At 34.9% G+C, this 22,080-nt stretch overlaps 1 protein-coding gene and 1 pseudogene across 1 annotated transcript in view; one reads left to right on the forward strand and one right to left on the reverse strand.

Moving 5' to 3' along the window:
- LOC148947023 (phospholipid-transporting ATPase ABCA3-like) overlaps window positions 1-22,080 on the reverse strand; it is a 513,909-nt gene that overhangs the window by 320,312 nt on the left and 171,517 nt on the right. The window lies entirely within an intron of this gene.
- LOC148947024 (uncharacterized) lies at window positions 10,039-11,581 on the forward strand (annotated as a pseudogene).

The following is a 22,080-nucleotide window of genomic DNA, read 5'->3' on the forward strand; positions in this document are numbered from 1 at the left end:
ATAGAAACCATACTTAAATCGCTTAGCGAGGTTAAGGCGTCCCAAGAAAAATTAATAGAGGCCCAATTTATGGAGGTGAAAGAACAAGTCACCAAAATCCAGAATGAAAGGGAATCAATTAGTGACTCCGCGATTGTCGAGGGATATAATTATCCCGAACAGATCCTAAAGTTGCAAGCATTATACGATAAAATGCAGGAAATTGGTAAAAAAGTACAAGATTATAAGAATAGTACCATCCTGTCCGCAACGATGGCAATACAAGAACTCCTAACACCCCAGAGGGCAAAGATTCTGGACATGCAACATAAGTACGACCAATTGAAGGCACAAAAAGAGATAATTAAGCTGCAACAAGATAGCTTAGAGAAACAGCTAAAAGAGAACCATGCCGAAATTAATAAGGAACTACAGAAACAGAGAGATTTTTGCTCAAATTTGGAACAAATGGTTGCAACATGTTTTACCGTTGAAATTGATCTACCCCTCAGCCCCCATTTGGAAAACCTTCTTACTAACAGCTACAACGAAGGACCATCCCAACCCGCATATTTTGCGATTCCAAATCAAGCTCGTCACCACCCCATGAGACCTCAAGCGGAAACTAATCAACAGAGTCCTCCAATAGACAATAATACAAACGCGAGGACCTGGTACTCTAACGCCCCAGAGAATATTGTAACGAACCAAAAGTCCTCAGAAGTGCCTGCGCCACAAGGAACACCCACAGCCCCACCATTGCCAGAAGGCACAGAAAACTAAGGGATATTAGACGAGCGAATTAATTGAATTCAAAAAAAAAATAAGGTAAAATTCTTTTTCGTCAAAATCCCCCCCTAATACATTTAAGAGATTACCATTTTATAGCATGTTATGTTTAGTGACAAGATGTAGTGAATAATCTAGTAGTAGAACGAAAAATCGTTAAACTAGATGATTATGTTTCTGCTAGACAGAACATAGTATTTCCTCAAAAAAATAAATAGATAGATGAATGCAGATTACAAATTCAATGGTAAAAAAAAAAAAATGCAAGGAATAGCTATCCTTACATTGCTAGGAATAGTTAAACAGCATCTCGGATACCCCCCAGAGTAGGTAAACCCGACGATCACAAGGGATCGCTTGGTGTGGCGATTTACTTCAGGGCGCGAGGATCAAATCCGTGTCCTGGGTTTGATCGTCTATCAATCTATGACCACAAATCATTACAATCCAAAATGTTTTTTTAGTTTTGATGAAGTATTCGGTTATGCGCTGAATACTCAACTTGGAAACCGATCCGGGGAGCCTTCGGTGTGTCGAGCCTCCAAGGGCTTGATTGTATATATTTGGATGTTCGATAAGCTGAGAGTTCCTCAAAATAAATTCTACCCCTTCGGAGATCAAATTTGTAGGATATTTTTTTTCTCTCAAAAAATCTAATACGGAATCAAATAATACGAAATCTAATCAAATACGGAATTTCAAAAGGTACTACATTTAATCAAAAGAAAAGATGACCGGAAATAACCACCACCCAAACTTGCCGTAAAGGCTATGAAATACCAAACAACTTAAAATATTCAGTCAAAAAAGTATACACGCGAGTTATTATTGTATTAATCACCCAGCTAAGAAACAATTAGGAAAACAGGTAATTAGCGGCAATATAATAGGTAGGCTTATCATGGTTACTAGTTAGTTAAGTGTGTATATGTGTGTATGTATGTGTATGTGTGTGTATGTATGTATGTATGTATGTATGTATGTATGTATGTGTGTATATATATGTATGTATGTATGTATGTATATGTATATATATATATATATATATATATATATATATATATGTGTAAGGGTAGTAACAATGCGAGGCATGATTTACCTGCATATAAGCATACGATAATTAACCGAATTATAGATATAGGGCCTCTGTCAATCTAAATAACAGAAGCAGGCCTCAGTCATTATATGAACTGAAAATTTTACCAAAAAATTAACTAATCGAAAATAATTATAAGTAAAATTGTACCTTTTCTTGATAAAATAGTGAATATTTATTCAGCGTATAAGATGTGTGATGGTGTGAAGATCAAGTTATCAAGAGAAGACCATCATCAACCAGCAAAATAAAAAGGGTTTATCTCAGTCTTTGAATAAATCCAATTATACAAAGAAACCCCCCAAATCCCAAAAAAAAATTTATATTTCCCCAATTTTTTTTTACTGAACTGATACCATTCCTTTTAGCGTTAAAGATTATTTATGCAAATAATTCGGCCATATGCATAGTACTGATACGTGGAAACTATGTCACGCCAGTAATCACGCTGTGCGTTCCGAAAATTCAAAAAAAAACAATAATGGTAAATTGATAGACTCGCCTACGTGTTCCTCCGACCACAACCACAAACTCCAATGCATTCCAAAAATTACAAAAGCCAAAACGACAAAATTTGGCCCTCCCCCCCCCCCTTCACCCCCGTGTGTACCTCATTTGTTTGTTTTACCTCAAAAATGTACGTACCAACAAATTAATACAAAAAATTTATTTACCCTAACGTGCACCATGCGTACTAGTCGGCCTCCGCTCCAACCCAAAGGGTAGGAAATACGCTAATTTTCCCTTAATTATTAATGCAAATTTTCATTATTGTAGACAAAGAGTTATTAATCAATCAGAACAACAAAGGCAGTCCTTACTATTCCTTTCAAATCCTTTCTTATTTTAAAGAATTCACAATCCAATTTCCAAAAATTTCACAATAAAACTCAAAAAGGCTTTAGTGCGAGTAGCAATTAGAAGTATTCTTACAAATGAAAGACAGCAAAAAATAAGGGGCCTACAAACGACACCAAGTACCCTTCATAATTTGAAAAGAAAAATAACGTTGTGATTCTTCAAGAAAAATGATACTAATTTACCTCAGATGTCAATAATCGCATATACAATTCAATTGACCCCGCGTAAAGCATCGGCACGATAAGTTGCAACAATAATCAAAGACCGTAATTTCCAAACGTAGTTCTAACCACTAAGATTTATGATAGTATGGTCAAATCACATAAGCATAGTGTCCTCGAGTTAAATCGCCTTCACTTTTCATCTTTTCATTAACAAAAAAATATTTGACCCGTGTGATATCGTGTACTCAGAGTTAATTGCACACCTATAATTAATAATCTTTTCGCCTAAAAACTAAGAATTAGCTTACCATACCAAAATGTTTCTCAAATATCAAGACCCCCGCAGCAAAAAATTGGTCCTGATAAAGATGAGGATATTAAAAAAAAAAAAAAAAATATAGCTTGTTATCAAAAATTGATATCTACGATATATCCTTAGCTATATATTTAGTCGTATATTGTTCATAGAGTGGTCTGGCATAATAGAAGATAAATAAGATAATACACAGTTCCGTTCCGAAACCTAAATGAATAAAGGAAATAAATTGCTAGAAAATTGACGCAAAACGAAAAATTTTAGTAACCTTAAAAAACGTAAAAATAGCTTGCAAGAAAAATGCAAATAAATCCTATACAAAGTCCCTATAAAACGTAAAAATAAGTCAAAATTGCAGAACTTAAAATATTAATTTTGACGCATACATTTCAACTTACGGAAATGCGATATAATCCTTAATAGGAATATATCCACAAATACGAATAAAACCACCAAGGTAGTGTGATCCGTGAGTCACAAAAACAAGCCCAATAAATCTGAAAAAAAAAACTAAAAAAAGAGAGTATTTTTGTGGCCCAGCCTATTTTTGTGCTCTAAAGCATTTATTTTTGTAGTCTAGCCTATTCGGTTAAATGAATTTTTTGGATGGCATAACTAAATATTAATTCACATATCCTCTACGTCAAGAGTGACAAGCGTTAAAGAAAAACCTTCCATGAAGCCGAAGTATGTGAAATTATTACCAAAATTCCAAAATATCGTACCAAGAAGTCAAATTCAAATAGAATTAAGACGAAAAAACTGCATGTTGATTTATTTCTATTTTTGATTGCCAACTATAGAGAATATGTTTTCCTAATAGATAATTGTTGTACCATAAATTAAAATTGTAACTAACGAGGGTTAAATAACACCTTAGTTGTGCAATAATTAACAACAGCAGTAAAAGACTTACAGCTGGTAGGCAAAGGATAATGTAACCATCACAAACCCTAAGAATTGCAGCAATAAACTCCACCAATTTTACCTTAAATAGAATTAAAGCATACAAATGAACCGCGCAATTAAAGTATAAAAGAATAACCAGTAAAAAAAAATAATAACAAAAAAAAGTTTCTCCTAGGCCAAATAATTTCTTAACTTTGGAAAGATTTTGAACTGTGATTGGAAGATAATCATGATTGGTAATAACAAATGCGAAGCTAATATTGAATAAAAATTATTCGCTTACGATCTTGCAGTCAGTCCTATATTACCTTATATAAAAGACAAATAAATTACTAAAATAACCTGGCAGAAGGGTAAAACATAAAACCAATCAGTTAATTCCTAAAGTATCATAATTCCCAAAGCATTTAAACGACTATTACATAGCAAGTATCGTAAAATTGGCCCATAAATTCAAAGTGGCGCTATAACAAATGACAACGGGCAATTAGACTAATAGTTATCTGATAATAGCAGATATATTCTGCTTCAGAAATGTAGTTCAATTTCTGCGAGTTCTCAAAGTTGATGCAAACCACGCAACACGCCGCTAAAAACGAGTAGAACTAAATTAAACCAACATAGGCCTGTCAAAATACGGACTAATAAACAAAATAATTCATAAATCAAGTGATGTAAAAAATAACCAATTAATGCAAAAAGAAGAGAATCCTTCCAAAAATTGACGTTAGTCACAAATACTCATATCACAAGACAGTACTTAATAATTTCTACTAACCTTATAAGCCAGTTACGACCCCAGGTCTCTGCTAATCCTTAATTCCCCCAATAAGCAATATGACACGGTAAGCCACATGTTATTCACAAAATTCAAGCCTTGTGAAAAGCACAGTATTTAAGAGTTCGGAGAATGTGCACTCACTAGTAAGCATGTACTTAACTAAAATTGATAGAACGAAACAAACATTTATACGAAGCATGAATAACTGAAGGGTAATTTCTAATGCAATTAAGTGAAAGCAGAAGCCATAAAATAGATTACAACACCTGCGAGGTAATTCAGCCCTTTGCTAGGACATACGTTTCGAAGACCCAAAATTAACAAGGATAAATTATCAAACTTTCTCCCTGAATCAAGCTCTTACAGAAGGATAACCGACTAAAGATTATGGCGATAAAATACAAAAAAAAAGAATTACAGATACATAATTAATGTTCTAATCAAATATATGAACTCCCCCCCCCCTTCAGTCGTGGGGCCTCGTAGGGGCATTAGAGTTTGTCTAACAACTAGACTATATTTTTAGTTTCACTGGGGTACTAAAAACAAAAATTAAAATTCATATGGCTTATGACAAGCTATGAGACTTTCAAGCAACACCGCGCTTGATAATAAGTATCACTGCCACGTGGTGTCAACTCCGCCACAGGGGAAGGATGATCTGACACCTTGAAAGTAAAGTGACACTTCAACTCACTTAGCTCCCATTAACTAAGATTATACAAAGTCGATGAAAGTAATACTATAGTCACGTCACGGCTAAATAAAATATCAAAATAAATGAAAATAAAAAAAATTACAGCCGAATATCTTAATTTTTATTAAATTAAAAAATAAATATATATTTTCAAAAGAGGGCCTTAACGAAATTAGTTGAAACTATAGATATTTAGAAAAAAAGAGATTGTTTAAAAAGAAAAATTTGCCTCGCTAATCATAGATTACTTAAGAAAAATTTTGTTGAAAATAAGAGTTCAACAACTATAGAGATCGAATGCCACAGCAAATTCTAATAGAAAACTTTGGAGTTCCCTCAAGCCGATCGACAGATATCGCGCTAATTAAAATATACTAACCTGTAATATAATACAATCCTTTCCTTAACGATTCAAACTCGAAAACCCACTCAGACCATGTAAAATATAATTTTAGCAAAAAAAAACCCAGTAGTAGTACCTTATGTACTTCGTACAGTAAAAAAAAAAAAAAAAATTCTTTTAGTTCAAAAATCACACGTGAAAAAAGCGAAGCATACTTTTAGCCGAAGAATCAGTAGTAACAACCCTTACACTTAGAATGTAAAAAAAAAATTTTTTTTTTCCTTTCGGCAATCAATAAAAGCTTAATATACATGGCAATTCTAACTTAGAAAAACAAAATAAAATAGTCAGCGAACAACCCCATGAAGTGCTCTGGAAATGGAATAAGAGCAAGAATTTAAATATCGATATAGTATACGATAATGAAGATGGATCAACCCCCAACCATGCGAGGTTAGAGCCAAGGATTAGCATGGTGTACATTATCCCACCATGCAATCAATTGACTTTCACCCTCTGTAAAAAAAAAGTTACATGGATATGAGACTTGATTGCACAACAGGACGTTGCTACCACTCTTTATTTGTCAAATTTCTCGAACAAATAGACCTTCAGTTGTGGGTAACAGTGGCCACAGTGGAATGGCAATGGTTTCATTGTCCTTCTGTTGCCGTTGCCGTTTGGCCCTAGCTCTCTATAATTAACAACTATGAAAATACTGAAGGAAAATAACCAACAAGTAATTGTTATACATAACTGCCCCCCCCCCCAGTCATGAGAAGCCGTGGCAAAGTGGAGACGATGTATGGTGTATACATAACATCCCGTTTCAATTAGGGGCATAGCTCTCTTATGAGAAACGACCATGCGGTTACAAAAAGTGAGCATCACATAATGAAAAACTACGGTTTTGAAGTTGGACAAAACTACCCTACAACATGGGGACCCGCTGGTCAACTGTTGTGACATGTGGTGCCTTATATCCCATTTGCCATAACTGTTTGACCGGGGAGCTCTTATGAGCATATTAACTCAACTCTCTATAAAAAGTGATCCACAATAATTACCCTACCTCACCCCTACCATTAGAAGAAAATGTAATAACACAAGTGACCATACGGTAATCTGGAATGAAGATGGGCAAGAAGTCCGATGCGTGGGGAATACCTATTAAGGGCGTAGGCGCACGGTTGATTGTTTTGTGAGCAGACGCCCTTACAAAGTATTTCCTACGAAGATCAACTCAAGTAGGAAAGGAACCCAAGGATACCAGTGAAAGTAAAATACCAAAAATTAGAGGAGCGAACTAAAAACAGCTAAAAATAAAAACAAATATTATCAAATCAAAGGCACCTAACTAATCTATTATATACCTTAACCATTATAGCCATTTTTATATTAAGTTAATTTATTTCACAATTACTGATAAATCTTACATAAGAACACCTTTCCAGATACGGTGTGTAAGTAACCTTCAACCACTGGTTAAGAGAAACGCCGGAACACGCAACCATACGGTATGTGTTTATGTTGAAACTAAAATCTAGCAAAACAGTCAAAATAGTAACCATGATAAGATACCCAAGCAATCAACAATTAGATAATCGTAGACGTGAAAATGTAATCTTATGGAATCTTAAGAAAAGACATAGTGTAGGCAATATTAATGCTCCGTTAAGAGAATGGGGACATGTTGACAATTTAATGAAAGAAGAGGAACTTATTAAAGCAGTAGAAAATCTTGACTGTCCAAAACTATATTATCTTCTAAAATCTCAAAAGACTATGTTGGAACAAAGAATGATCCTAAGATTAACAGCAAGCCTAGTGCTTTATAATTTTAGTGCACGTGCGATGACAAGAACACTAGAGCACACTAGACGAAGTGCCAATCTGGCCTTCCGAATTCTAGTACAACATATCCCATCAACAAAGTATAGCTCGTTGTCGAAATATATTGCCGACAATATTTGGTACGATCAAGATGATAATAATATAACTACAATTTGGCCAATTAAGTTTCTCTCCATATTAATAGACCAAGGACATATGTTAAAAGGTGAAAGCTTTCTTAAAATCTTATACGTCAATTGTGTAAATAATACATATCTAAATCCGATAAACCCTTCAACGGGAGCCGCAATTTTTCAAGTTGCCCCAAGAGAATATAAAGACATAAAGAAAATAACCCTGAATTTCTTCCAAGAAGATGAATATTTTGGAAGAAAAATAGTCCCTGGGTTAGACGTAATCGTGCGTGAGCAATTATGCTGTTGCCAATCGCACGTAAATTTAAGTTTCTCTTTAGTAAAAATAATAAATGACCCATTGTCATTATCTCAGCTGTGCCGGAAAGTCATTCGTCAAAATATGCGAAGGAATGACATAATCGCTACTCTGGAAGGCCTGCACATCCCAAACCACCTTTTAGTGTATTTAATGTTCCTAAGTATACCTGAAAGCGGTAAAAATGACGTAGTATTTGAAATTCAATTTCTGAGCCCAAATGTTTCGTCGTGGGAAAATCATTGACGTTTAGATATGCTCACATCTCCAAGCTCAAAAGTGGTGCTGTCAGATGAAGCACCCATATTGAAATTAAAACCCAACCTCAGTGGGAGAAGCTGTGTATATAAATAATCTTGTTAAATTAAATGATGAAAGAACCCTATAATATTACCTGAAGTGTTATAACTATGAAAATTAATTAATACCAAAAAATGCATTATAAACCAGTATTGTGTTAATATGTATGGAACTACGAATTAGAGTAAATGTCACGAGGTCTAAATACATTTATCAATATATTGACAAAAAGGTAGTTTCTCGAAAATCTCTATACTTTTAAGACTAAAAAGCGACCGCAAAGTCGTTAAACTAGAGTACGGAACTTTAGGGATGATATTATGTTCGAACACACAAATAGCCGGGTGCAAGGTGGCACCGGTGAAATAGTAGTTCAACTTTATCCTAAGGTTGCCTTGTTTTTCCACACAAAGTAAATATTAATTATTGGTTAACATGGAGCTTTAAGTAAGCTATGGTTGGACGAATTAGTAACCGATGTATTGAGGAAATGCCGGTGAAAAGGTAGTTTGACTTCGACCTAGAGTGTACCATAATCATAACCAATCTTGAAAAAATTATAAATTAAACAAAGATCAATGGAAACTACCTTTTATTTCCCAATAATGGCCAAGGCAATTAGTGACACAGAGTCCATGTTCATTAAACATGCCAAAGAGAATGTCATATACTCAGCGGCAATGATTATTGTGGATAAATCAGGGGAAGAAGTCTTTGCGAAAAAATGGGACGTCAAGTACGACTTAAGGGGATACGACAAAGGATCATATATCTTCGGATTAAGCCTAGCAAACACGCCCAAATATCGACCAGCCAGAGGCAAATTAGGAATAAAATGTAACGGCAGAAAGGGCAAGTACCTTTATTTAGTTCAACATGAGATAAGAAAGTTGCAAAACAATATAAAATTCGATACTGGTATATTAAGGGTCCTTGTCAAACAGATTTATTACTCCTCGACAAATGTAGAAAGCAAAAACTAGTTTACAAAATTGAAGGGAACCCAAATTGTGTAAAATATCAAGGTAAACATGACCCCCTCCAAGAAATAAAATATTATAAACAGTATTTATATAATCCAAAAAGTGCAATATACCGCGCAATGAAAAATAAAATTATATTTAAGAGAATAAAAACCTATGAAGCAAAAGCAAAAGTAATTAAAAAATCAAAAAAACTGCGCCAACCGAAATAAGTTAACCAACCTATTACGTGGAAGGAAAAATTCTTACGCGAAGGAATTAAGATACCTATCCCCCCAGCTTAATAAATCAACAGTGCAATGACCATAAGCAAAGTAACAAATTAAATGACAACAAATTTTAATATCACCTTGTTTCGGCCCACAAAGATCATTATAAGATAGTAAAAATATATCAAATCAGTACCTTGTTCCCCCCCCCCCAAAAAAAAATAAAGAACAAATAATAAAATCTGAGTCCTCGTTCAATAATTAATCTAGGAAGTCTTTCTGTACAATGTCTAATGAAATATTAATTCCAGAAAAAGCAGAAAGGATGTGGATAACAAAGGTCATAACAATCTTCATTTCCCAAACTATAACCCAAGACATCGTAAAACATGGAATAATCTTCAAACATGAGAACTCATTACTTGCAAGCCACAATGCCTTGAAAATATTCATGAAACTGGATCCTAAACCGTTTGAAACCCTGTTTCAACAGGTAATGAGACTGGAGAAAAACACTAATGAATTAAAGGATTCCATATTCCAATTTTTAAAATCAGATAAAAGCTTGCAGACCACGAAAGACATGCACCATAAGGAAAGTAAAGGAAATCTACCCCCCATTCTTCCCAAACTGAAGTCGAAATTCATAGTGGACGATTTCGACAAGAAAATGGCAGAAATCGATAAAGCTCTAGGAACTAACAATATAGGAAACAGGAGAAAAAGAGAATTAAGCAGTATTGACGGATCTATAATCGAGCATACTACAGCAAAATATACTACCGATTCCCTCTTGACAACTTCTAAGAAGAATAAACTCTATGACGGAATTTACGCCATGCTAAATGAATACCGAGCCTATGGACCTTCCTCAAGGAATTATGGTAAAATCATGCCGAACAAAATATTACAAAACAAATAATATCAAAACTCACAAAGGAAAAGGATTACAAGCAAATTATTAACCTAAAGGAATTAAAATTCTCAAATACACAACAAGACGATAAGAATAAAAAGCCTACTGAAAGAAAAAGAAAAGCCAACAAAACAACCACGCCTACATATGAGACTCCAGTAAGAGATATACAATCTTCAATGTCGGAAACTACAACAAGCATAGCCCCGGAAATAATCTCACTTAGCAAAAAAGCACCAAGAAATTTGAATATAATAAGATATTTAAGGCTAACGATACGGACAAAGTGGACGTGGTCGACGGGACCCATATTGAACCGTATCCAATCGATAGGTGTAGTTACTATAGGTTTGAGAGCAAGACTCCAAGTAAGGCATACCGAAATGCAAACTACAAAGGTACAAGCGTTTCAACCAGCAGAAAAGAAAGATAAAACTAAGAAGGCGGAAGAAGATGATTACCCACACAAGAAATGTTGGACAATAGACGGTAAACGTACGTGTGCTAGATTAGCAATGGCCGATGAGCCAGCAAAGGAAGATATTGAATCATTACCTGAGCTAAACGAGAAAAACGCTCTAAGATTATCGATTCACCAATCCTTCCTAGTATTATATAGACAGAGACTACAAGCACTGTTTGAATTGTTCAATACTGAAATACAAAAGTTAAAACAAAGTACCACGAGAATCTTCGAAGTATTTTTTCGAAAAAGCAAATATCGAAGATCAGCTAGTCTAATACCTATCGTGGGAGAATTAGCCTCACGCTTATTTGGCCTTTCAACTGAAGAAGACCTAAATATCCTAAGGCAAAACGTAGGAAAACTAAATAACGCCATGAACGTAACCTTACATGTCCAAAAAATACAAGCCAGTATAGCCAATTACCAAACAGACAAAATTGAGGCAATATCGAAGAAAATATAAAAGACAGTGAACATACTGAATGACTCAAGAAATGAAGGAGATCGTGTTATTTCCAATTCAAGCCTAGCCATTGTATCTCTAGACATAGTGACGATGTCATTAATTAATCTAGCGACTGATATTAGCACGGTTTAATTCGCATGATTTGCACTCACCGGAGGACCCTTGTCGTATGACCTAGTGGATCCTTCGAACCTAAAAAGTATCTTGGATGAAATAAAAACACATTTAACGTTCGGACTACATTTACCAACAGAACTGCAAGTAGCAAACTTATTCCACTATTACACCAAGCTGAAGGTTCACATCACAGAAATAAACGAACAATTATTTGCAGTAATAACAATCCCGTTAATAAATCAACAATCAATATATGACTTATATAAGATTTCCACGTTTCCAGCCAATATAGGCACAACTAATTCGTTCATGACTATCACCCCCGAAGCGGAATACTTGCTAGCCGATCAGGATAGGAGGAAATATGCCTTAGAAAATCCACAGCACCTAAAAGAATGTGTAGTATTCTAAAACCTAGTATGCCAACTAGCACTGCCCATTTATAACGTTAAACCCGAATCATATATGTTGGATATATTTCTAAAAGAGACCCAACAAGCAGAAATTCCCAACTCATGCGAAGCACTAGTAGGCAGTACTAAAAGGTAAATATCTATTCACCTTAGAAATGATCCGTGGCTGTTTTCTGTTCCAAAAGAAACAGTTGGGACTATCTCATGTTATAATAACACGGAGAGAATCGATCCAAGCTACAGAACTGAACTTCTATTGCAAGACGTGGGAACAATAACAATAAAGCAAGGATGCCGACTGGTGACCAAGGAAGCCACGGTGCAAACACCACTCATAACAACAAGCACGAATATAATAAGTCCTAAGATAAACAACTTCAAACCAGTCAATCTATCGTATACAATTCCCAACATTGATAAGGAAGAAGTAAGGGCCACGATACGGTCAAAAATAGAGAACATCAAGGGAACCTTACCACTAACAAAAATAAAAGAGGCCTTAGACTCTCAAATTCCCTTATTTACCAATGAAGATCAAAGGCTGACGTACGTAGAAAGTAGATACGGACTATTTTCGACAAATTTTTGGTGGTATACCCTCTTGACAATAGGATTCGTATTTATAATCTCGTATTCTATAGGAATCGCATTGAACCTAAGTTACGGAACAGTGTTGAGAATAACACGTAGAAAAAGAGAAAAGTCAGATCACATCGAGCAGAGTGAGATGCAAAACCTAAACCCACAACTCCCTGATAACCCTTAAGATAAAAAAAAAGGGAAAAAATAAGGGAGGACGTGATCGAGCGAATGGGAATAGAGGTCCTCATTCGTGCCATGTCCAGTCCCAAATTTTCACTTAATTTTTTGTGCAAGTCCATCCAGCTGCAAAAGATATATTTCTTAAACGGCATGAATACGCATAGACAATAAAGATTCGTAAATGTATAGTAAACCGAGACCTCTCATATAAACCATATTGCCTAACTCGCCAATAGTAGTAGAATAGAAAAGTAAATGTTAAAGTAGATGAGCATTGAATAATATTTAAAAAATGTATTAAATATTGAATATGTGACAAATGCACATATATACGTGTATACCCATAGTCACCAATCTTAGAAATTTTATAGTGTTATTTTTGCTCTTTCATAATCATTTTTCTGATGATTACCTTACTTATATGATAATAATCTAATGATTGCGGCAACATGCATGAAAGCATGAAACCTGCCCTTATTTTTTTTTTAAACGTTGTGTTTAACTGTACCTGTACTAAATCGATGTTATTAGTACCACTAATCATGACTATTATTTCAAAAAATCGTCTTCGCAGAACATTATGAAAACCGTATATTGTTATTATATATGCCTTAACTTATGTAATTGTAAAGAACATGTGATTCTGACCTGATATTTTTATTCTAGGAAGCAGAGTAACCAGTGCAAATTAATTATTGGTGTACAAGTAAGCAACACGGATACAACCCAGTAGCATCTACTCTCATCATTCGTCAACCACCGATAATTACTCACCAAGAAAGTCCCTGAAGACAATACCCTGATGACAGTACAAGGCACACAAGCCTAGTACCAGGTAACCTCATATCAAGCAATATTGACAAACCAAGAACCCCACGGATACGTAAATACATCTGGATTAATAATTACCTAAAAAACCACCTCGACCGCAACGTTGTAAAACTACGTAGAGACCGTCGATCACTATCCTCAGACGGCAACGGCCTTAAGATTTAATGTTTGAAACACCAAGAATAACCCTAGGGTCAATCCCTCAAGGATCATGTATCTTAAGCCCCAAATCAGAGACAATATGTTGAACCAACATCAAAAGCTTAAGTTTTGACGCCATCCAATCATTATTAAAGGTCGCAAAACCTAACCATCCTCCATGAGAAAAAAAAAAATCAAAAATGATCAATTAATGGGAAATATAGACTGTACGTGATAAAAATTTTTCCCAAAAATGAAGTGTTCGGAGAAGAGAACCAAACTGTTATTATTGTTTTAATCTCCATAATTAAGCCCTCAATGACTGTGTATAATTTAACAGGAAATCAAAGACAATGCGTCGAGCCAAGGCCATAAGATCAAGTTTTGATCCTGACATAGATAACATTAAATGTTGTAACAGAGCCCATAGTCCAAAATATGGACTGAACGTGAACAATTTACAGGAAACACAGACTGTAAGAGTATTAGATTTTCCCAAAAACAAGTGTCCAAGAAGAGATACCAAGCCCAGCGATAAAGGTACCCATTTCATGTAATCAATTCCCCAAGAGTTATATACCTAGTAAACAATAAAATAAGAACTGAACGTGATCAATTTACGGAAAATACAGACTGTACGAGCATTAGATTTTCAGAGGATAAAAAGTGTCAAGAAGAGATACCCAGCCCAGCGATCAAGATACCCATTTCATGTAATTAATTCAAAGGGTTACATACCTAAGATACAATTCAACAAATCTATGACATCAACCCCTCGTATACGACGTAAGAAACTACGCACGGACAATTTTGTGCATACAGTCATACTTGCGGACAACATAAACACCAAGAAGACAAACCATGAACAATTAGCCAACCCAGTAATTAATTGAATGGAAGCCCAAAGTAAGAGTGAAAACGTATGTGAGTAATATAGACACGTAGAATGATGAAGTAAGTGTGAAATCTTATGTATCTAGCTAATAACTTTAGTGAACATAAAGCGCTTTTCATAAAACAAATGAAAATCAGTGTAAATCACATAAGCTAAGTGTTGCAATCAGACATTAATCTTAGAAACTATAAATGTGTCAAACTTTTTCTTGCAGATTATTTTAATGCTAGTGTGTTAAAAATTTAGATGTAGTTAGATGCTTTTAAAGTCAGATACTTATCATACCAATATAGCGTCAGGTGGAAGTATAAACTAGCATTAGAAGTAGAGAATATGTACCACGTTAAATAATAAAGTAATTACAAAAGCGGAACTTAACTAGTTGGAGCCGTGTAGAAGTATTAGCATATCAGGTGAAGGAATAAAAATATAATCGTGTCATTATAGCGTCAGGTGGAAGTATAGTCAAGTTTTAGAAAAGGCAAATATGTACCATTTTCGATGATAATTTAAACGTATCAGGTGAAGGTAATCTTAGTGTTAGGTGGAGGAAATAATAATTATTACGTAATCATATAACCTACGGTGTTAGTCAATAGAAACTCCTTGGCCCCTTCGCCAAATCGAGTGAGTAGGTGATGGACTTTAAAGTAATGTTTTTATATATATAATCTAACAGAGCAATCGGGAATTTGTAAAAAAAAGAGAGCAGAATAAATTTTACCAAAGCAGAGCTAATTCAAGTACTAAAATAAATTCTTTTAACGAAAAATCAAAATTTGAAAGTACAAAGAGAATAACACAACGATGAGGACATCGTTAAGAATGGGAAGGATGATATGTGATGGGATCAATTTGCAAAAACCCCAAAATCTCCCAATTAAAGTTACCCAAATAAAAGTAAAAACAACCGAAATATAAACCCAAAATATGAACCTGAAAAATTCAAGTAACCTACAGATCGAGCAAGACTCAAGCTTTCAATTTAACATAGTGAAACAAATATATCTAATTAAACATTGTAATTATACTTTGTAACAAACATCGTAAGAATCTTTCCCACAAAAGAATGTAACAGCAATAAATATGCAGAATAACCAATTTCACTTGACATGCAACCAACCATGTAATCTAAATCTTGAGATGGAAATTCCAAACGATCGACAGATGGTCTCTTGAGATAAGAAAAGTAAAATTAAATATTCCGCTATAATTACAAGGTAAAGCTTTAAAAACATTTTCTTTAGATACAATGTAAGACTATGTAGCTTGCTTTAATTATAGAGTACAAACTGTGTTCAACTCAGAAAAATTCCAAAGTGAAGTCTTAGAGAGTAATAAATCGTATCAAAATCTAGTTAAAATCAAATAGCTGATTGATACAGCACTGCCCAATAGTGAAGTAGGACAAATAGTGCAGCCAATAGGGACTGTAAAATATACTTGTTAGTAACGCCCGAACGTAACCTCCGGCGAAAGTGGGAAAAGTAGATAGCTAGAACTTAGCAGTTTTTGCGCCAGTCTTACAGGAGTCTTACAGGAGTCTGCTAGGAGTTTTTGATCAGTCTTTTACCCGTCTTTTACCAACGTTTGTGAGTTAACCATGATTGTGTCGTAATGTACTTTTGAAGAAACATTTCACCAGTGTACAAACTTAGAGTTATTTCACCTCAGTTACAATTTGTTATTATAGACCTGTGTTGCTAATTTGTTGATACAACCGAGAACTCTGCGACTATTATGTAAGTAACAATAAACGCATTATTATTTTATTTTATTCTCTTGTGTTAATATTTCTCAAGCTTGTTAGTCCTTGTGGCTCCAATCGCTCCCAAGGGACACTGCAACTGTACAGTATGATTTCGACTCAGCATGGCCGATAATACAAGCTCCCCAATTGAACTATTAATGCGAGCTCCCAATTCTAGAAGTTCCGCCTCCACTCAGGTAAGCCACTCGCGGACCGCCAGCCAAGAGTTTAACTAAATTTCCCATTAAGTTAATTAATTGGAAAATCCCTATTGGGAAACCTCAAAAGAAGCTATAAGAATTAGTCGTTTTGAAACCTCCCCATTAGTATAAACTTTTCACTATATGAAAACCCCCCATTAAGAAGTGGCTCGTTTCAAATTAACAAACCCCCCCCATTAGAATTGGTTTTAACTAACCAAGTTCTGCCTTTGAATCTCTTAAAAGAAACCCCCCCATTAGACGTAAATGGGAGGATTGCTCTATATAGCCTACTACTTGTGAGTGGTTGTCTCTTGTGTAAAGTTATTTAAGTATTTTGTAATTAATTTTTGTCTGTTAAAAGGTTTTAGACAATAGAAAACTAAAGGTCATAAAGGCAATTGGTTTTTTGATGTTTTATTGTTTTTTTTTTAGTTGTGCACTAAGATTAGTGAAAACAGGGCCACAACGGTAAAAAAAAGAGAGCAGAATAAATTTTACCAAAGCAGAGCTAATTCAAGTACTAAAATAAATTCTTTTAACGAAAAATCAAAATTTGAAAGTACAAAGAGAATAACACAACGATGAGGACATCGTTAAGAATGGGAAGGATGATATGTGATGGGATCAATTTGCAAAAACCCCAAAATCTCCCAATTAAAGTTACCCAAATAAAAGTAAAAACAACCGAAATATAAACCCAAAATATGAACCTGAAAAATTCAAGTAACCTACAGATCGAGCAAGACTCAAGCTTTCAATTTAACATAGTGAAACAAATATATCTAATTAAGCATTGTAATTATACTTTGTAACAAACATCGTAAGAATCTTTCCCACAAAAGAATGTAACAGCAATAAATATGCAGAATAACCAATTTCACTTGACATGCAACCAACCATGTAATCTAAATCTTGAGATGGAAATTCCAAACGATCGACAGATGGTCTCTTGAGATAAGAAAAGTTAAATTAAATATTCCGCTATAATTACAAGGTAAAGCTTTAAAAACATTTTCTTTAGATACAATGTAAGACTATGTAGCTTGCTTTAATTATAGAGTACAAACTTTGTTCAACTCAGAAAAATTCCAAAGTGAAGTCTTAGAGAGTAATAAATCGTATCAAAATCTAGTTAAAATCAAATAGCTAATTGGTACAGCAGTGCCCAATAGTGAAGTAGGACAAATAGTGCAGCCAATGGGGACTGTAAAATATACTTGTTAGTAACGCCCGAACGTAACCTCCGGCGAAAGTGGGAAAAGTAGATAGCTAGAACTTAGCAGTTTTTGCGCCAGTCTTACAGGAGTCTTACAGGAGTCTGCTAGGAGTTTTTGATCAGTCTTTTACCCGTCTTTTACCAACGTTTGTGAGTTAACCATGATTGTGTTGTAATGAACTTTTGAAGAAACATTTCACCAGTGTACAAACTTTGAGTTATTTCACCTCAGTTACAATTTGTTATTATAGACCTGTGTTGCTAACTTGTTGATACAACCAAGAACTCTGCGACTATTATGTAAGTAACAATAAACGCATTATTATTTTATTTCATTCTCTTGTGTTAATATTTCTCAAGCTTGTTAGTCCTTGTGGCTCCAATCGCTCCCAAGGGACACTGCAACTGTACAGTATGATTTCGACTCAGCATGGCCGATAATACAAGCTCCCCAATTGAACTATTAATGCGAGCTCCCAATTCTAGAAGTTCCGCCTCCACTCAGGTAAGCCACTCGCGGACCGCCAGCCAAGAGTTTAACTAAATTTCCCATTAAGTTAATTAATTGGAAAATCCCTATTGGGAAACCTCAAAAGAAGCTATACGAATTAGTCGTTTTGAAACCTCCACCTTAGTCTAAACTTTTCATTATATGAAAACCCCCCATTAAGAAGTGGCACTTTTCAAATTAACAAACCCCCCCCCCATTAGAATTGGTTTTAACTAACCAAGTTCTGCCTTTGAATCTCTTAAAAGAAACCCCCCCATTAGACGTAAATGGGAGGATTGCTCTATATAGCCTACTACTTGTGAGTGGTTGTCTCTTGTGTAAAGTTATTTAAGTATTTTGTAATTAATTTTTGTCTGTTAAAAGGTTTTAGACAATAGAAAACTAAAGGTCATAAAGGCAATAGGTTTTTTGATGTTTTATTGTTTTTTTTTTAGTTGTGCACTAAGATTAGTGAAAACAGGGCCACAACGGTAAGGTTGTGTACTGCCACCCCTACCCACACCCTAGCATTAAACCCGACCAAGTAACATCCTCCAATTTGCAGCACAAATGGAAGGATCGCTCTAAATACTGCTTTAGAATGGTTATCTCTTGTGTAAAGTTATTTTAGTTTTTTAAATTAATTTTTTCTGTTACTAAGATTTGGCCAATATTGGAGAGGATTTACCCTGCATGAGTAAAAAATGTGAATAAAGTAGAAAAGAATAAATAAATGTAAAAGAAATGTGATCTATTAATTCAGTCTCTGATGGTGAAAAGTAGAACATGGGAGAATTACAAAACATCGGGAGAAAAAAGGGGCTTAAGGACAACGAGAAGGTCTTGCACCCATTGGGGATAACCTTTGACGATCAAATGTAGAGTCGAATGGATTACAACGAGTTTTGAAAAATTTGGGAGGTAATGAATTTTGGGTTTGATTGGAAAGACTTGGGAGATATATAGGATTAGTCCTAATAGCTCTAAAGGGTACTTGGTTTCACTTGGGAAGCCATCCCTTCGAAGAGCCAGGAATTATAGCCCGTTCTCTCAACGCACAGCAGGTTTATCAGTTGTGATCCCTAATCGTATATATTTTTCCACAATATTTTATCTTCAATAGTTGAAATTTTATTCAAGCAACTTGTAGGCCATCAGATGGCCATAATAAATTTTCTAAGCATCAGTCGCGAGAAAAAAGACGCATCAGACATGAAAGTCCAATTCACATTAGGAGATAATTTATCCCGCTTGAGTGAAAAATTTTCAGAAAAGTAGAGAAGAAAAAATAAATGCCCAAAAAATGGTATTTACAAATTCAGGATGTAATGGCATAAAGTAAAATCATGAGAGAAATGCAACACAACGGGAGGAAAAAACAGTTTAAAGAGAACGAAGAAGCCTTGGGCCCATTGGGGATAACCATTGATGATCAAGCGTAGGAATGAATGGATTACAACGGGTTTTGTAAAATTGGGGATGTATGAGTTTTAGGTTTGATATGAAAGACTTGGGAAAAAAGCTGGGATTTATCCTATCTCCTCTAAGAGGGATTTGGTCTCTTTTGGGGAGGATTGGCTTCGGGGAGTGATGAATTATAGAAAGTTCTCTTAATGCACAACTGGTTGGTCAGTTGTGATCCCTTTATAGAGGCTTTGCCTTTCCAATCTTGGGTCTCAGGGAGATACTCTCTCCCATTACCAGCCACTTACATTTCACCCAAACCTTGGTTCGATTACCAAATTCGCTGTTCCTACCTGCATTAGAATCGAAACTTATTTCCTTCATACAATATTCCATGAACTATATATGCAAGTTTTGCCCTCTGTTGGGATTGACGTTCGTTCTTCTTTCTATTAATCCAGTATGGGTCCCAGAAAAATTATATTCATGGTTTGCTCAGATGTTGATCCGATTTTATTGTACCTCTTTTGTTTTCACATACCCTGGTATGTCTTAAGATGAAAAAATTTAAGTTATGCCAAGGGGCAATTCAGGTTTTAAGGAGAACTGGCTTCATTTTCATCGATGAAAATTTGAAGGCTTGTGTGGCCCGGCCCTCTTGACGTCTGGTATCGTTGTATATGCCAGAATCTGATTCTTCGCTTTTCTAAATTGGAAGTCTTATGAGGGAGAAAATTCCTTGTTGATCCTGCTGAAACCCCAGATTAAGTTGTCCCAAACCTTCATGATTATTCTTTGTGGATGTTTCCATTGTGCTGGTGGGTATGTAAATTCCCCTGAGATTTTTTCTGGAAATTATTGGATTAAATTAGCACGATTATGTTCCACAAATCCCAGGGATAACCCTTCTTCAAACTCCCAAACTTGACGAAGAGGGCGATTCCGCCAATATCTTCGATTTGTTTGACAGAGACACTGAATGGCCATGAACTTTTAGCTAAAGAGATGCTAGGACATTAGGACCTACCACTAACGCTATGCGTATGAAGGTAAACATTTGGTAGGATTATTAGTAGTTGTTTGCACATACAACCTTTTAGTCAATTTATCTTTCCCTATAGGCAGTCCCTCGTCCGACTTAATGCTCCAATCCAATCTGGAGATAGGCCTTTTTGAAAATCTGCATGGAAATAGTCTCTTTTCATTTAATTCAAACTCCCCATCAATATTCTCTTATATTTTCACCTTTATACGCTTAGCTTTAATAGCAGCAGTATCATAGTCATAGTGGTAGTAGTAAGAGCAGTATTAGCACTAATAGTGTTATATTAGTAGTAGTAGAAACAGTAGTAGCAGCACTATCATCAGCAGTAGTAGTATGTAAATTCTGTCAATAGGACAGTTACACATCCCCCTCAGTATATCCCTGAAGTTTCATCTTGAAATGGTAAGCCGTTCCAAAAATATTGCAGATACACCCTTTTGACAATCTGTGTTCCAATACTGTATTCTGAAAATAGAATATCTATTGCCCAGAACTTCTCTATCCTGTAAAGGATACAACAAGTATTGAAGATCTGTTTACTGTGAATTACCCTCCTCATGCAAAAAAAAACAAAACAAAAAAAAACAAGCTTGCCTAGCTCATGGTCTCAAATTTGACAATAAACAGTAGATAAATGGCTAAGAAAAATCAATACTGACAAAAATGGTTTCTGTGTTGGGAAAACTTTCCGTTTGTATTCTTGTGTTTGGATATCCTACTGATCCAAAAGGTTTTTGGAAAATATTGAAAAACATTTAGCAGAGACTTTAACCTTAATGAACGACAAAATTGTACATCTAAGTATACTCCAATCAAACGAGCTTTTTTGGCATAAAAGTTAAATAAAATATGAAATTAATGTCAAACTTTTAGTTTTTAGGTGAAACTATATATTAGGAACGACATCAAGACTTACAAAGATGACACAAAAAATAAAATTTTGAAGTCCTAATGAGTCAGCTGCTATTGGAAAACATATGACATAGATAATTTCTAAGATCAAACTGCCATTCCATGACGATATATAAAAGTTAAAATAAGGATAAAATCCTTTCAATAGACAGTGATATTTTTTTCAAAAATACTAGATATTTCGGTTGCATATGAAGTGACCATTATCAGTAGTAATACTAAACTTTAGCATTACTACTGATGATAGTCACTGCATATGTGAACAAAATATGTACCATTTTTTTGCAAAATTTGTCACTGTCTATTAAAAAGATTTTATCCCTACTTGACCTTTCATTTA

The sequence above is a fragment of the Artemia sp. Qi Xiang Cuo genome, chromosome 11, assembly GCF_049724085.1.
Source record: "Artemia sp. Qi Xiang Cuo chromosome 11, ASM4972408v1, whole genome shotgun sequence".
Classification (NCBI taxonomy): Eukaryota; Metazoa; Arthropoda; class Branchiopoda; order Anostraca; family Artemiidae; genus Artemia; species Artemia sp. Qi Xiang Cuo.